Source organism: Morone saxatilis, unplaced genomic scaffold, assembly GCF_004916995.1.
Source record: "Morone saxatilis isolate NCDOM2014 unplaced genomic scaffold, NCSU_SB_2.0 Contig2, whole genome shotgun sequence".
Classification (NCBI taxonomy): domain Eukaryota; kingdom Metazoa; phylum Chordata; class Actinopteri; family Moronidae; genus Morone; species Morone saxatilis.
This window is the reverse complement of record NW_023339762.1, coordinates 10,106,294-10,117,835: the sequence shown is the minus strand read 5'-3', so window position 1 is coordinate 10,117,835 and position 11,542 is coordinate 10,106,294.

Here is an 11,542-nt window from a genome sequence, read left to right as displayed (position 1 = left end):
GCGAGAGACACTGGGCTTGGAATGCACTGTGTGTTTGTATCTGGGTCCATATTTACAACCCATTGGGGAAAAGCAGAGTGAATTGGGGATGAAGCGACGATGAAAGAGACTTTGAAGGAAGCAAGCAGTGGCACAAGATGAAAGAGGGATAAAACATGTCTACCGCACTGAAAGCTACTCACTCTGTCACCAAATGTATGTGTTTTCCTACAGCATCAAAGACATCAACTTCCTTTTACTTTACTTTGAGGATACCAGCCCTTTGGTCAGACGTTCAAGATGAAATAATGCCTCACTCACATATAGGGACTCAAACATTGGAGACACAACAGGATAAACATAAAAAAACATGCTAGAACCACCCACAAAGACTCAAAGGCACCCTACATTGGAAAGTCAAGAAGGTTCAAATTTGTGCCAATCCTCTGATATGTCTGTACATGCACTTTAGTAACCTGGGTTATTCCTAACCTGTGTATACATGCAGCAGGTCAGAAATGACAGAACTTAAAACAAAATGGAGGACAAGCACTCAACAGCTTCCTAGTTACGTTGTAACTTCCACAAACTACATAAACTTTAAGAAAGGACAATGCAGTTAAGAAACTTTATAAGGGTTAACACTAAAGGACAGTGGAAACTACGCACAATGTCACTCATCGAGCTACTATTTCACCACGGTCAACCAATGGTTAGAACAATGTTAGTGTTGTTTGTATGTAAGTTTATGAAGCCCTGTTACCTTTTTTATTTCAAATCCTGAACCAGAGAGATCTATACTTAGATGGGAGAGGAATCTAGGTACAGAGATTGATCTAGTATTGTGGAGGTTTATCCAGTTCAACTTCCTACATAAAATCTATCTCATCCCATACCAGCTACATGGTTTTAATTTTAATCCAGTGTGGTCTAATTGAGGGTACTCCACTCCACTTGCCAGTGCAGGAAACAACAAGGTTAAAAAACATTTTAATTCACTGTGCCGCTCCACAGCTATGGGAGCAAGGAATTTTTCTTGTATGTTATTGACGTTGCAAATCAACACACCTTCAATTTCAACTTTGACCATTCTATCAGTTTTTATTGGCTTTGTTACATGACATACGCTTTAGTGATGATTTGATCTTCAAGCACATCAATCAAACTATGCAAACTGTGAATATTGTTTTTTTGTAAGTTGGAGTAAAAAGAGCTGGGGTTTTGTTTAGGTGCAGCAATACACCTATGACTGGAATATAGGCTCATGTTTATGGTTAAGATTTGAGTTTATTTAAGGGTTAAGGAAATACGACTTGAGTTCAAAATAAATCTTTGGTGCTCACAAAGAGAAACAATTATGTGTGTGTGTATGAGTGCGTGAGTACAATGGCTGTTGACTGCATGCCTTTGCTACCGTACAAAATGTTCTGGGTCAGGAGAGCTGGCACTACACCAAGTCTCCGGACTGGAGTAACCTCAGTCTCACTACTCCGTAACTCTCTCATTCTGGCTTGCATTAACTCAGCCCAACCTTAACCCCCACAGAGTTACTCCAACACACATTTCAACCTTGCCTGATGGTATGATGTAGTTTTCTGTCATGTTTTTTATGATGACACACAACCACCAACTATTACACAGTTTAGTAAATTATCTCAATATCTACATATATCATTTTCTGCTTGAGTGAAGAAGCTTTACTGATTCTAGTCTGGTATCAGGGACTAACCTACACTTACAAAAGCATTGTAGACCAATGGTTCCCATTTCTCTATTAGACTATTTACTTTTCTTCACAGGAAAGACCCAGATTCTGAGATATAGTCCTACTGTGTATATATGTTTGCCGAGGGGCCGGGACACATACCAGGGGTCGCCAAAGCCTCATGGGGGGTCACGAGGCCTTCTTGATATTAAGCAGTGGTACAAAAAATATTAAATATTAAAAGAAATACACAGTAGGCCTATATCTCAGCATTTGGTTCACTTTTATCATGAAAAGAAAATGTTGTCCAATAGAATAATGGCCAAAAAAACTGAATTTGTCAAAAAAGAAGCTTGTAAAGTATGTATGATTTTTAAAAATGATTAAAAAAATACATAATACAGACAGAGAATGTTATGTAAACACAAAACTCAACTCTGATGATATCTCAATATTTACAGGAAATTATCTTCTCAGAATTCATCCAGTTCACTTGTTTTACACAGACTTCTTACAGTTATTGAATTCACTGTTTGGGTTCATTGTACAGTTTTCAATATAATAGGGAATATCCATAAAATATTACAGTCAGGGGTGATCAGTTTCATAAATGATAGAAAAGGGGTCCCTTAAGGAAAAAGGTTGGGAACAACGGATAGTATGTAGAAAATTATGCATAAATTATGTATTGTGCGTATATGAAGCCTTATGGAGATTGGCACGCTTTTGGAGCCAGCATAAAGTGGCCTTTCAAGGCATGGCAGGTTTTGTCACTTCTGCTGACACCAGGAGTAAGTGTTGTGCAGTACTGCTAATGAAAACACATTAGTCGAGATGGCTATGGGCAGGGCTAAACAATTATTTTTGCTGGCTTAAAAATCAAATGTTGACAGCAAAACGTACTTAGCTGTAGCTAATTCCCATAAGTTGGACAAACTATAAAATGAGAATCGTGGTTGTTCTCTTGTTAATGTGCTCAACAAGCTAGTGTTGTTTCGTTTTCACACCACTTTCTATCACAGGAAGTGAACTATGTCAAGGCAACACCAACTATTTAGAGTTAGCACATTGTAACTCGTTGTTTTCAGGTAACATTAGCTGCTAGTTGTTGAGTAAATTCCCAACATCTGGTACATAGTAAACAGTAACCTCCCAGTAAGTGAAACAGTCCTTCTGTGACCTCCTTATTTAAAAAAGGGACTGTTTATTTCACAAGGCTTGGGTGTGCTACAAACTAAAATTATATTTTTTTAAGACTCAGTATCCCAGGAAGATTTGTGACTTTCCCTCAACTGGAATCCCCATGGGGGGGTCGACAGGAACAGGGGAAGGCTTGTGGAGCGGCAGAGGGATACTTAATAATCGCCCATTTTACACTGGTGGGGTTTTGGGGAATCATTTTATAACTTTATGATTGGTGGCCTGAGTTGTAGAATTTGTGAATGTTCCTCTTGTTTCAGGCAGAAGAGAGAGAGCAGGGTTTGGCTTCAGTGATGGATGTCAAGGGGTCCTGTGGTCCAAGTAATACCCTGCCCCTTCCTCATTTGCCTTCAATAGTAAAAATGGGTTTGGTACATTCTTTGGGCTGAACAACTTTTGGTCACAGGAAGCCAGAGAGCCTCCTGACTCTATGTGGTTCTCATTGTCTCAACCAGCAGGAAAGCACTGATTTTCACCACTGCCATGTTTTCACTTCATCTGCTGCTTTCCTCTTGTACTTACTGGATATGTAGCGGTAAGTGTGTATGTGTGTGTGTGTGTGTGTGTGTGTGTGTGTGAGAGAGACTCAGTCATGGCTGATTGTTACATTGTTGGCAAGTTGTGCGCAAGTGTTAAAGCAGGGGATTTCGATCTATCCCAACACTTCAATTGTAATTTGTCCAAAGCACAGACAAATCCACAGCAACCTATCAAAAGGTACCAGTGCCATGACAGCATTTTCATGGTTTTTCTATTAATTCTGTCAGGGATACATATATCATTGACCATTCATTGCAAAAAGCACTATCATTAAATATAAAATACTCCTCTTCAAGAGACTTGAAACAATCCAGTTAATTAATTTAGTACCAGTTAATATAGAATACACTTCCAAACCCTGCATAACCAACTGCATTATGACTCAGCAAGACTTAATATGCACACAGTGAAGTTGGCACCCAAACACACACTACAGAGATGCAACGCAGTCTATAGAAAGTAAAAATCCCACTCTGCCCCACTTAGATGGAACTTCGCGTCCGTGCCAGATTTGTTTCAGCCAAAAGTTGGGTTTGTTAGGGTGGAGCTTGTTTGTCTGCAATTCATTATAACTGATCTTATTGCTATCACAAAGGCTGAAACATGTTCGTACATGAATACAAACCAGATAAGATGCACAGGTTCCAAGAAATTGGACATTTTCAATGGGTAAATCATCAAGTGTTATAGTAATAAGCAATTCGAAGGGTATTTATTTAATTAAATTGTCATAATTATAGCTGTAACCAGGTCAACTTTATTCATATAGCAAATTAAATACACCAGGCATAGACTCAGTGTGTAACAATCTAATTCCTGAAATAAGTTTCTGGCACTGATATCTGTTGTTATTTCCCTCCTGACAGCATCCACAGGCAGAAAGATCACAGAGGTCTCACTGAGGACTTTTTGCAAATGGAAAAACTGTAACTGTTAATCATTATGGCTCTCTGCCTGTACTCAGCAACCACTGCAGCCAGGTGGGATGCAAGCCTCCATACACCCTCCTGTGTAGACGCTGCGCTGCCTCGGCCTGCTGTGCAGCACCAGGCTGCAGCGGAATTTTCATTATTTTCAAAGAGGCTGCTCCTTCTTGGGTGGTCCTCACCATGTGTCGCCCCCGAGTATGTGTAAATATGCATGCATCTGAGTGTGTACGTGTTGGGGAGTCTGTGTCTTGTTGCCTGCACGTTTTGAGAATAAATTTTGTCCATGTGGCTTTGCAAGTGTGCATTTTTGCCCAAAACTGCACAAGACACGGATTCCCTTCCCACGTAATTAGCCATAGCTGCAGTTTCCGAGGGTGATAATCTAAACTGGGTAGCAGCCAAGTGGTTAGGACACAGCTAAATACAGCTGTTGTCCATGGCTTTTGCTTTTTCCTCGTACAAACTCCATAAGAATTTGACTAATATCTGAATAATGTGTCATCTGTTTTCACAACTAAAAATAATAGTAAAAGTGGTGACCATGTAGGCTCCAGAAAACAATTACTTCCTTCTAAAAGTGAGATGTTGGGTAATGTTTTTAGGGTGTTGAGTAATTTCTGAAAAAGGACATTTACTACAAGTCTAGTTTGAAGTCTAGTTTGAAGTCTGATTTCACAACTTTTACAAGTTATCATCATCTTTTATTTTTCTCTCTCAACTAGAAATACTACAATATTAAAGGCCCAGTGCGTATAATCTAGCAGATACCAACTCCATCGCTTCACCCTCCCCTTTGAAGGAGTAACTATGGCGGCCCCCGAAACGTGCAAAAAATGCAAACTCCCCTATTTAAACTCAGTGTTTGTTTTGTCCCTTCTCGGCTACTTTAGAAACATTGTGTTTCAACATGGCAGACTCCGTGGAAGGCGACCTGTGCAGTCTGTAGATAAAAAGGTCTAATTCTAAGGTAACGAAAACACAAGGGTTCTGCAATAGATCCTCCTTAATGTTATACACTGGTCCTTTTACAGAGCTAGATGTAGTGTGACAAGTCATCCTTGATGCCAGTTTGTCCCAGTGGCCGACTGTAATACTGCAACAGTAAAAAACATTTTCCCAATGTTCCACCATTCTGTAAAAGAGAGGTGTTGACAGGAGGTTAATCATTATTGTTTGGATTGCATTTTGTGTTAATTGCATAAAGGTTTAATATTATTATTATTATTATTATTATTAAAACACAATAACAAAAATACAGGAAGGTTTAATATTAAGAACTTAGAGCCAATAAAAACAATTTTTTTGTGTGTGTGACATATCAACGTGAAGTGTGTGAGACAAGCAGGTGGAGCCAGAAAGTGCAAATAATGTGCATGTGCAGTGGGGTGCAAAGAGGAAGCAGACCAGGAAGAGACAAAACTGGGTGAACAACTTTTTTCAGACTCTTGGAGTCTAGAATCTGGTTCTAATAATAAATACATCTTCTGGATACAAATTAGCATAATGGCACAAACTACAATGTATTCTACCCAGCATGTGTCCTTGGAGATGTCATTTGTCTGTGTAGAGTAGGTCCAAATGTTGGATTCCGCTACAGCTTGAGTTGAACCAGGACAAATTGTTTTCTGGAAGACTGTGCATTTCTTGTGCCTGTACCTCTCTAACTAAATTAAAGAGTTTTAAATAAATGTAGTAATGTCTTTATTGCATTATTTCATGATCTATACACACATTAACCAATTTAAAATAAGATGCATCTGTTAAAAAAAATAGTCCACACTCTTTGATTTAAGGTTTTTTTGTCCTGATTTTGCCTAATGCATGTCCAATGTGCCTGCAGCAAAGAGCACCATCAAATATATAAAAATAAAAATATTTGTGGTTGTTTGAGACAGAGAGAGAAATTTGACTCTTCTCCTCCATAATGATTTTTCCTTTGTTTCGGCCAGTTCCACAGAACAAGAAAATGGAGCCAAGCACTGAGCCAAAAGAGCCAACTGTTAGTTCCAGTCAGGCTGCAAATGCTTTTTATATAAACCAGCTGTGTGTGCCATCGTACCATTATCTAAATACCAATGTTGCACACTAATCACAGAGAAACTGCAGCAGTTTTCTTGTCATGTCTTGTCCTGCTGCCAATTTACCAAGAGCACATTCAAGGAATAATTCAGGAATGTTGACAGTACCTTTATTGATGCAAAGAGATGAGTAGTCAAAAATCCATGATAGATATTGTGTTTTCTCACATATCATTATTCCACAGCTACAGTGGACCATCAACTGTATCCAGAGGATAAAACACATATTTACCTATTGAGGAAAAGAGCTTCCTAATTGAACTTCTGCCAAAACTAATTTTTTATAAAGATCAGGAGTAAACCAGAGCCATTACTTTAAGAGGGAGTCCATGTTAGTAGTGTGTTAATGCATGTTGTATATCAACCAAATGTTAAAGAACTAAAACTAACCACTAACCAAGGCAAGCAAATATCTGTTTTGTGTTCACAAGGTCGAAAAGAGAGAAAATAAGTACAGACATGACCTCAAAAACTTACGTTCACATATTTTGGAAATCTTTTAGACTCGTTGTTTTGTTTGCATTTACAATTTCTAGACTTTTTTCAACAGTTATAGGTGTGGGTTTTTGTACTTTAATATGCATCATAGTATGTGATAACATTTTACTCAAAAGTAATTCTCGAGGGTCAGATTTGGTCCAAAATGTTTCTTTGGCCCATATCTTTAATACTATTACAGTTGTAGTCTTAGAAACTGATCAGCAATCAGGTCCAACTCAATATATTCTTAATGCACAAGATATTGCAATGGCATTGACCTAGAAAGAGCTTTGGTTGCTTTTGCATATCAACTGCCTGCTGCCAAGGAATGTAATGCAATATGGGACTAAAGACAGAGAGAGGTATATAGACAACAAAAACCCAGGTGGACTATGAAGAGACTGGAGTGAGTAAGGAGGAGTAGGAGAGGCAATAGTAAGAACGAAGAGCTAGCAAAAAAAGAACATACTACAAGAGACTGGGTGGGGCGTGGGGCATCTAAAGTCACCACCAGCACCAGGTGAAATGCCTGGCATGCCACAGTCTCATCTGGCTTCCTGCAATGGAAATCCAGAAAGGGAGAAAGTGAAGGATTATGTGCACCGTCAAGTGGGGTGGAATGTCGGGCTGGGAAGGAATGAGACGAGCCAGCGGTGCTGATTGGACCCGAGCCAAAGGCCTCTCCGTGGGGGGTGGAGGGTGGGGGTAAGAGGCCATGGCCACTCTCTCAGGACACAAACTGTGTCCCACACTGACAAATATATAGTTATATATATTTTTTTTTTTATGTCAAAATTTGCTTAAACTGATCTTAGGTGTTTATAGTCACTAACACTGGAGGAAAACAGTTTTTTCCTAATCATCAACTTTAAGAGAAAGCTCAACTTAAGCTAGGCTTTGGCTGAATCTACTGCCATCTGGGACAATCAAACATACGTGAACATTTGAAAGAGGATCTATAGATATACTTTGTACTATATATCCGTGTCAGCCCAAGTTTCACCCTCTGTTGCCTGGCAGCAGTGTTTTATATATACATGTGTTTTCATCTGCCTATTTTTATGTGCACATTCAACTTGTGGAAGGAGGTGAAAAGTTGGCATATCAATGAAGGATGATGGAAACATATTTTTCACATAAACAATGACAATAAATTAAAGAAAAAAAGAGTGGCTACTGGGACTTATAGCTTAATGTTTTCATCACAACATCCTCTCAGTTCAAGTCTGGTCTATTTTGTCCATGCACTGTAGAGCGACACATAAGCATTTTCTTATCTGATGTTTTTGTAGACCCATCCATACACCCTGACCTCCTCCCCACCTACAGGCTTTGTTGCTCCATCACTTCCACCTTTGCTATCATCATAATTACCATATGTCCTTTTCAGGCCATTGCTGAAACAGCTGATGCTGTCATTCTTCTTGGAAGGACAGAATTTACAAAAATCAAGATGACATGTTTAAATTTTTGTCAGATTGGGTGCCCATGGGTAACCCACAAAAACTTGTAAACAGATGTTATGTAAAAAACATATATTTTATATAAGAATTTACTAAATGGGGGCAGGCAATGGGTGAGAACCAAAATATGTTTTTTTTTTATAGAGAAATCAGAAATGGAAATGACTATGCAGGCTATTTTTAACAACTAAGTCAGCTAAATATAAAGTTCTCACTGAGGAAACAACATACAGCTGCAGCAGGAGCACAGGTGCTGCACCAGTTGACCGATACTTACCAACCCTCAAACCGCCAGGACGACAGGGACACTGTAACCCAGTTAGCTGTAAAAAATGTGTGTACCAGGACATCAGATTGTGGTGTCTGGTGATGGTTTAAGCAAACTGGCACAGGGCTTGCTGGACATCGGTGCCCATCTAGCCGTGTGGACACAGCAGCAGCATAGTGAGTAATATAGTTAGTGATATACTGCCAAATCGATATGGTTAGTTAGGATTTGAATTCATGTTTCTACATGTTCCACTTCCAATAGTGCAAGTAAGAATATGACTGCGTGTGTTGGCTCAGGTCACAGGATTTGATTTGGAGATAATTGTGGGTACTGAGGTTCTAGTATTGAGCTCTTGAGTTCAAACTGGACCCTTGCAGAACTCTGGCAGGAACCAGTGAGCAACCCAGTCTCATATAAAAACGTACCCTGACTACGTTGGTCCAAAGTGCAAAAACGGTTAGACGGGGTTACAATAATGGCCCTTAAATTGTATGACTGCTGTAATTTTTCCGGCCTATTCTTTTCCTATTGTTTGTGCAGTTTGGAGCGTTTTTTTTTGCCTGAAAAAACAACCAACCCACCCAATTTAAACGGTTGCTTGGCTTAGATTTCTTGTGTCTGTCTATAGTGGTTCCCAGGCTCCCATTACACTATACCCTGTTTTATTTAATGCTCTTCCCAATAGAATGCTGCTCTGTGGTCATTACCCAACCTCCACCTCCATTGGTCCGTGGTACATACTCCTCTCTCTCTCTCCCTCTCTTCTCTTCTCTTCTCTCTCTCTTCTCTTCGGTTAATGCGTGTCCCTCCACTTTTTAATTACTGCCTCTATCATGGATAAGGGAGGACCCACTCTTTTAACCCTGCCCTCCTTGTATTCCTGTACAATTGTATGTGTTGGCCCAGACAATCATGTGTTTGCTTAACAAAACACATGCACACAAACTCTGAGCACACGCACACCCAACACACGGCGCCACGTACGCCAAACCATAAAACCCCTTGCCCAGCCCCCCATCCGACCTCCACTTGCTGACCTCACATAAACAAGTCAGAGCTCTGCATGAACAACAAGCCAGGCGCCACATCGCTGTGCCTCACTTCTTGCTTTTTTTGGCTCCTGCCTCATGTCCTTTCGATCTCTCTCATTAACTGTGGAGGGAGGGATGTAGATGGGGATGAAGACAAAGAACATCTTTCCCAATAATTTCTTTTGAAACATCTTTCCAGTTTCCATAAGCCATAAAGGGAGTAAAACTTCTGCACACCGTCCAATTTTTATGTAAGTCCTTTTCTTTGTATTGACAACTCCCCCCTTTTTTCTTTTGCCATTCTGGCTCTTACTCTCTCTCTCTCTCTCTTCTCTCTCTTCTCTCTGTTTCTGGGTCCTCTTTATCCCCCCCTCCATAGTCCTTCCTAGTGTGTGAATTCTGGATTAAAAACCTATGTTGGCTGCATTGGCCTTGGAGCGTCAGTCAGCATTTTATTTCTAATATAATTCTTTACTTTCATCGCCCTGCAGAGAGGGAAGAACAAGTGGCCAAAACCACCGTGGAATCGCTCTGAGGGGAGTTTTAAGTAGACAGGGTTGTGCTTTCAGTGCCACACTAATGGTGTGTGTGTGTGTGTGTGTTCTTTATATAAGAGCACCATATAGCCTTTACCCTCTGTACTCTCTTGTGTATTTACATAACCTGACATAATACACCTCTCTATCCGCTCTTTTCTACATAACCGTGGCAACACAGTCACGTGATGTCGTAATCTAAAGGCAAATTCCAGTTAAGTCAGAGACACTTACATCAAGTAATTGACCATTTATAGTAAATGATTATACAGTGACATTTTGAGGAAGAGGCACCACTCTCTGAAGGAGCGCTTAAAGAACCCGAGCAGCAGTGAGGAGCCTCCCAACTTACACATGCATGAACATTAGATCTTAAGTTAAGTCAACAGTATCCAAAGCTTAGCCCATACAAAGGAGATTGGGTTGATTCAAGGATTCATGGTTATTTTAGTGTTGTACAATAAAATTTAGATATATACTTACCTTTATGCTACTTTTAAAAACAAAATAGAAATTGAGTCATGTCAGTCAGTTGTGCTGGACGGACTCACTGAGGCTTGGTTGACTTGTCAATCACAAGGTTGCCATGTCCTCAAGCATACCCTGCTTTATTGTCTATTTTACTCTTAATGTGATCATAATTTATAAAATGAACATCATGGTGTATAGAAGAAGACTTGAATAAGACTCCATACTATCAGACTTCTTTTTTGCAGCCAATGGTGCTGGCCATTAGAAATAATGTAGGTTTAAGACACTCCACATTGGCTTCATTGGCACATTAAAGGTTATATATTGTCTAAGTCAGGCAGAAACCTTATATATCCAAAAATAAAAAATTGTAAACTCGTAAATATAACCTTTAAGGACTTCATGGGTCAGTCATTTAAGGATAGCATACACATAGATTTTACAGAACTACATTTCCAGGCATTACATCAGATTTTAGCAATCAGTGTTAGATTTGAATTTCAAAAGGAAGACACCAAAGCTCATTGACTTGCAGAGCATAAAATCAATGTATTCATTTGCATTGCCAGCGCTTGAGTCAAATGAATCTGCATGTTGTTGGCATCCTTCCTTTGACTCCCATCAATTTTCTCCAGGCTGACAAAGCTCCACGCGGATCGTAATAAGTGCTCTGGGACGTGTTTAACCCTTCTGTCTCAGCATCCTGGCACCCTGTCCTTTGTGTCAAATCTCATTTAATCACTGCTATTGATTGTTCTTAATCACTGCTTTTGGTTTCATCTCATTTGGTGAGCACTTTTTCAGTAATAGTGATACGCCCAGTGCCATCTGTTCAGAGCGTGGGTCAGATCTGGTTATC